Here is a 7,293-nt window from a genome sequence, read left to right as displayed (position 1 = left end):
ATTGCGAAACATCAGTTTCCAACGTTATGATGAGCCATATATATTGTGATGAAATATTTCATATGGGCGAAGGGCGACGATGCGGTGTGAACGGAACCACGCCCACCCGCTACCTAAATTATAGTCACCGATACTTTCGTGAAATCATACTGGTTACTCCGTATCCACTGAGCGCGAAGTGCGACGAAAATTCTGGGCTTTATTCAACTTTTATGAAAATTAGATGTTGATACAGCCCCGAAATTCCTCAGTACCTAAGTACCACCAAGATAGAACAAATTCTGCAACATGGGATAACATTTCGGGGATGATCAGTAGATTTTCCAGTGTTGCAGTGATTTTGAGCTCGCGCGCTCTGTCGAATAAAAAGTTCCGATGAAAATCATATCGATTGCAGTGCAGCAAAAAATGCTCGACTGCTTCAGGTACTGTACAATGGTCGCATAGGTCGGTGTCGCTAAATCCAATTTTATATAAATGCGTTTTCAGGCGGCAATGACCTGAACGAAGCCGAATTATTAATCGTTCGTAAAGCCTATGTCGATGCATCGATGAAAAGTGCGCAATGATCTGTGGAAATTTCGATAGCGACCTCATCGTTCATTTCGTTGATATTCGGCGTTCCAGGTCGCTCTACAGGATTGACGTACTTTGGCTTTCGCCTCAGCGTGGCTAATTTCGTCTGGAGGCGTCTGAGAAGGGGTATTTTCGATATCGGTCCTGGCAGCTTGCCAAGCCAATTTATCGGCTAACTCAGGGGCGGGCAACTTCTCCAGTCGGCGGGCCGGATATGGGAAAATTAGGTACTTGGCGGGCCGGATTGCTGAATCGATACGATATTGACCCATTTATCCACATATACCAGGAATAAATCGTATTTAATGAATAGGCTTTTCGAAGTACAGAACTTCAATATTGTAGCAAACAATACGTTCATATTGTCATGTTTATTCCATTGGAAGCTTTTCGACTGGCTCTCTTCAGCAGGTCCTTGAATCAACCATTATAAAGCTGCAAAAGCCGATCCTCTGCCGCCAGAAGGAACATCTCTACACGCTGGGAATCTTCCATTAGTGTTGTTTGGTCATTCGGCTGTTTTACAGCTGATCTTGTGTGTGCTGTACCGTAACCGTGCGCTGTTTACTGCCGTTCGCGACTTGTGTACTTGTCATTATTACGTCACAACGACAAAATTCTTTCTATATTTCGAACTTGGTTAACCTCATTTACTGGCGTTCACTGCTGAAGAGAGCCAGTCGAAAAGCTGCCAGTGGAATAAATATGACAATATGTTTGCTGCAATATTTAATGAATGTATTTTAACGACAGCAATGTTACTTCAAAGCTATTTCACGCCAATAATGATGAAGACAATGTGGATTTGAGAACAGCATTGTCATACAGGTGCCGTCATGTCTGCATCTCTCTGATCATTGTGATCAATCAACACACGGTGCAATCCTTAATTAAGATTTCATGGCGTTCGATAGGCCCGGTACCCCAAATTTACCAAGATATCAATTCATTTGGGTTGGGTGGGTGACGAGATAGCGTCGTTGTTCAACTGTGTGGCCTAATTACTCTCGATATGGAATTCATGCGGCCCGCGTCCTCTGCGAAATTTGAAAAGTGTCCCGCGAGCCGTTTCGTGTCGGCGACGACGACGGCGGTGCCTTACAAAAGCCTAGAAGTGTGCCGAGCTACAATTCGGCGGTTACGGAATCAAAATTAAGAAATATCAGCCTGGTGTGAATGACCATTGCAGTCGACGAACACCACGATTACCACTAACGACATTAGGGTTGAGTACATCGTAAATGCTGATAATGTAAGTCTTCTCGCTTCGACGAACTTACGCGTAAGCTCCACTCTCGCACGCTACATTCAGTCACTAAATTATACGGTCACTAAAATTTAACGTAGTAGGCAAGTAGTGGGGAATCTCGGCAGACTGGGGCCGCGGGCCACATTTTCATGTAAGACGGAAAACTCTCCGCGGGCCGGTCAAAATCCCTTCGCGGGCCGTATGTTGCCCACCCTTGGGCTAACTCATTGCCACCGATATCAGCATGCCCCGGTACCCAGGCCAGGACTACGATGGCGCCTTACTGAACCGCTTGATTCAACAAGCGACCGCATTCAAATATAACATTCTGCGTTTGCTGTGCTAGTTAATTCGAACAACTCTCCGTTTAATGCGAACGCGGGTTCGCAATTCCTATCGTTATACAGGACTGCGTTCGTTTTAAGTTAACACAACCAGGTAACAATACCGGCTTGACGAGCGTTGAATTTGATACATCGGGTATCAATACAAAGCTGCCGATGCACTGATAACGAAAATATAAATTTCATTCAGGTCATGGTCCTGAAGGCCCCACGGCCCACGATTATCCTAGAACTTTCCATTGCGATTGAGTTTGACACTGTGACGCCACAATGCCGTGTGACAAAACGACGCCGCAGTGGCTGCGCGGCGACAGTGAGAGTGCTCTGTCAGCGGCGCGGGAATGGGCAATGAGCTTGTGGTTTGAAATGCAATCGCGTCGCAGGGAGAAGTGTTGCGCTGTTTCTACTTCCCAGGCCTGAGGTTTTCGATTTTTGGCACACTGGAAAAGTTATTAGGCTCTCGCGGCACACTTGCGCCGAGAAAAGACGCTATAAAAAAGATCGATATTTTTTATTAGGCTACGTGAACAGAACATATACAATAAAAAGGAGGTTGAAGTGTTCACAAACTTACCGGCATATTGTATTGCACATACCTAGATATCAAAATGATTTTTGGCTATGGCGAACAAAACCACTTGTGTTGTAATCTTTAAAACAAACAATCAACAACAACAACAACAGCGTATTGGTTTAATCCACAGCTACAACACAATGGGTTGCGGGTTCGAGGTCGACTCCAGAATTCTTACCCAAGTGTTGGGGGTTTGTCTAGGCTCCGCCTCGCCATCTCCTCCGCGTAAGCCGGAGGCGGGCAACTTCTCCAGTCGGTGGGCCGGATATATGAAAATGAAGTAGGCTACTTGGCGGGTCGGATTTCTGAATATATACATTATTCGCCCAATTATCCAGGTATAAGGAATAAATCGTATGAATGGATGTATTTTATCGACAGCAATGTCACTTCAAAGCCATTTCTCGCCGATAATGACGAAGAAAATATGGATGTGAGAACAGTATTGCCATACAGGCGCCGCCATATCTGCGTCTCTCTGATCAATCAATACACGGTGCCATCCTTAAAATAAAGACTTCAAGGCGTTCGATAAGCCCGGTACCCCAAATTAACCAAGATATCAATTCATTAGGGTTAGGTAGGTGGCGAGATAGCGTAGTGGTATAATCCACAGCTAAAACACCAATGGGTGGTGGTTTCGAGTCCGACCGAGTTCGACTCCAGAATTCCTGCCTAAGTGTCAGAGGTTTATCTCTAGGCTCTTCCTCGCCATCTCATCCGCATAAGCGGTTTCTTACAAATGCCTACAAGTGTCCCGTGCTACAAGTCGGCGGTTACGGAATCAAAAATAAGAAATATCGGCCTGTTGTAAATGATCATTGTAGTCGACAAACACCACGATTACCACAAACAACATTAGGGTTGAATAAATCATGTAATCGCGGCAGACTGGGGCAGCGGGTCACATTATCATGTAAGACGGGAAACTGTCCGCGGGCAGGACAAAATCCCGTCGCGGGCCGGATCCTGCCCGCGGGCCGTATGTTGCCCACCCCTGGCGTAAGCGGTGTCTTACAAAAAGCCTAGAAGTGTGCCATGCTACAAGTCGGAAGATACGGAATCAGAAATAAGGAATATCGGACTGGTCTAAATCAGCGCTTCTCAGCCGGTGCGTCGCAAAGATATATCAGGTGTGACGCGAAGACGTTTTAAATATGTGCGTGAGATTGAATTTGAAATTCATTTTTTCCTCCAAAGTCTTTGCGAATGTTGATCGGGAAATGCAGCAATACAGCCCGATTTCTCATGATAATCAGTAAACAATTGCCGCAACGCAAGCTCCTCATAACCACTTTATGTACGAAGTGATAGAGATGATTTGTTTTCTCGTATGTTGTTGTTTGTGGTATTCATGGTGTTTTTGTACTACAATGGTCATTTATACCAGGCCGATATTTCTTTATTATAATTGTGCATCTGCCGACTTGGAACACGGTCCACTTCCAGACTTTTTTAAAACACCGTTTAAGCAAATCGGATGGCGAGGAGCATAGATAAGCTTTTCACGTCTGTAATCGATCCGCTACATGCAGGACTTTACCGCCGCACCCCAATCGGCACATCGATCTCGAAGAGGGGACAAATTATATCATAAATCAACATACAATATGGAGTATTTTTTTGGAAAATTATTGAACTATTTTCAAACTTTCTTCGCGCCGGGCGCGATTTGATATCGTTCGATGTCGTGGTTTTATTAGGGCTGCCCACCTCCCTAATAACACAATACGCAAAATATATAGAAATAGGCCTTCATGTGTCAGCCATTACCACGCCACGACATACCAAGACATATGAAGTTTCTTCCAACATGCGACTCCGCGAAAAGTGGTAGCAGAGGTGAGAAGAGCTCTGCGGGAAAGAATCCAAACATTCGGTATATATATGCCGAATTTTCCATTGACTCTATACGTGCCTAAATTAGGGTTGCCATATTTTTGTGAAGCGAATTCCGGACACTCTTTAGCGCCCACTAGCGGATTTTAAAATGAGGTGTAACACATTGACCGTCAATATGACGTCTCACTAGCAAAGCATTGCCCATCGACTATATACACGATACAGGAATGAAGTGGAGCATAGGTCATGAATTGGGCCATCTGTAATTTGAGCTCTGGTGATTGCTACTTGCTAGGGCAGGGGTGGGCAAACTACGGCCCGCGGCCCGCAACACCGTTCTCTGCGGCGCGCGAGGAGTGTCTAAAGAAACTCATTGAAAATATTGATAAAATGCGTACTAAAGATCGAATTAGTGCAGGGACTTGATTAAACTTTTTATTAGTATATATCACCATGATGATTCTAACGCAGTGGTTCTCAACTGGGGGTGCGCCCCGTTTGGGGGCGTGAAAGAATCTGAAGGGGGGCGCGAAGCTGAGGCTCAACTGAAAAATTTTTCGCGCTTCGCGCGATTTACTTCCGATTCATAACTAATGCTCTGTATTTAGTCCAAATTTCATATTTAAAAAATCTCTCATCCACAGTGGTAACCTTCCATATGCCATCAAATTATTTCGGTTTGCCACCATCCTGGTTGCGTTGTGTGATATGACTGGTCGTGTCCTAAAAAGGTTGATAACCACTGTTCCAAGGTAATTACTACCTATAATATTTTTATGTGTAATTTCAGGCGGGACAGCCCGATCTCATGGCCCACGCAGTTTGAACATCACAGAAGTCCTCAACGAGATTGACATAATTCGGATCACGAGTGTGATTTCAGATTGATCACTCCCGGTTTTAATCATTTCGGTGATGTGCTTATAAAAAATATTTGCGCCTGTCTTAGGTAGATTCGTTCTCTGTATGCGTAGGATTTGAGTATTCATGTTTTATCTACACATAGTAGAAGCGTGTTAGAATCTAGCATGGTTATGATGCTGTCAGCGTTGTGTGTCCTGGAACTGAACCAAAAGTGGAAATAGTAAATCTATGAGCAGATCGCTGATAACAGATTTAATTTCAATCCTGCTTTAAGAATCGGGACAACCGACTTTAATCTCTATAGTTTTGACAATTTGGTTATTGAGGTCGACCAGCCTAAGAAATCTCGCTACTGTTTCTGACGCGTGTACGATATCATCAAAGCAATGTTTGGTTTGCTTTAAATAAGCATATATAGTATCTTCATGTCCTCACTATATAGTCAAATACCAATATTACGTTTGGTTTATTGCTTATAATCCCAATTTTATATAGTGCGGCCCGCGAATGGATTCAGATGTTGAATGCGGCCCACTGGCTTAAAAGTTTGCCCACCCCTGTGCTAGGGTTTGCAATAGATTCCTCCACGGGCCGGATGAAATCATCTGGCGGCCGTGTCTGGCCTGTCAGGATTGTGTTTGACAGTCCTGCTATACAGTTAGGTCGGTGCGGCTATCTGTTTATGTGTTTTAATCAGGTCCGAAACAACAATCCCATTGTCCCCTCCCCCCTTCCACCCAAAAAGCACAAAAGCACCTTGGGCCCACCCTAGAGTAGTCGATGTAACTTGTTGGGCACTTACTATATGCATTTGGCTGTTAAATTTTATGTATGAATTCTGTCAATAATGTTGATTTTTCGATATATTAGGCTACTATAGAATGCACCAGCAGGTTGCACATCCGGTGATTTCCAACCTTTTATTCTCGCCCTACTTGAAAATGTTCCGTGGCAAAGCTCAAAACTTGATAATCTGATTACTAAAAAAATTCAGCCTGCCCAAACTTACTCACGGCCTAGGAAACTGATTACGTCCAACATCATCGCGATCTCCAGATTAAGGCGGACGACCCCAAGATTTGGAACCACTGTCTGTGATTGAAGCATCCAATCGGCCTTAACCAACTCTAAGAATATACCGTTAGCTTATAATTACGATTACAATCAGACTTATTTCAGTAAATGATGGTTGTTTATATTTATTTTGATTGCATTTTTTGACGAGGGTGGTGCCTGGAGCCCATACTAATATCATTATACGTTGCATTAACTCGCACGCGGCGCGAAGAACAATTCTGAATAGCATAAATCTGCTTGAAAATAATATTGTTTATGTTTATTTACGAAGAACTTTTGAACCTGCTTCAAGCCTTCAAAATTCCGGACATTTAGGCATATTTTAGAAATTCCTCCCGGACGCAGATTTTTCAGTGAAATTCCGGACATGTCCGGGAAATTCCGGACGTATGGCAACCCTAGCCTAAATGGCTGTCTCCAAATATTGCTGTCGGCAAAAATTCATAGTAAAGTAGGCCTATATGCAATTGCTAATATCATTGACCGTATACCATCATGAATTCGGGAAAATATTCATGCTAGGCACGACCAGATAACTGTAACGCACTGAAAACATAAAAACTAGCGCCCAGGAGCAGTGACTTAAACGTCGGTCGCGAAAGGGTGTCTGGTGGGTCGCGCAATGAAATTTGGATGAAGAGTGGGTCGCGAACTGAAAAAGGTTGAGAAGCACTGGTCTAAATAACCATAGTAGTCGACAAACACTATGATTACCACAACACAACAACAACAACCCGCATTTTGTCGTTAATTCCGAGCAGTGTCTT

This window comes from Botryllus schlosseri, chromosome 10, assembly GCF_051294905.1.
Source record: "Botryllus schlosseri isolate E-star chromosome 10, Bs_hap1, whole genome shotgun sequence".
NCBI lineage: Eukaryota > Metazoa > Chordata > Ascidiacea > Stolidobranchia > Styelidae > Botryllus > Botryllus schlosseri.
Note: the sequence above shows the minus strand (reverse complement) of the source record.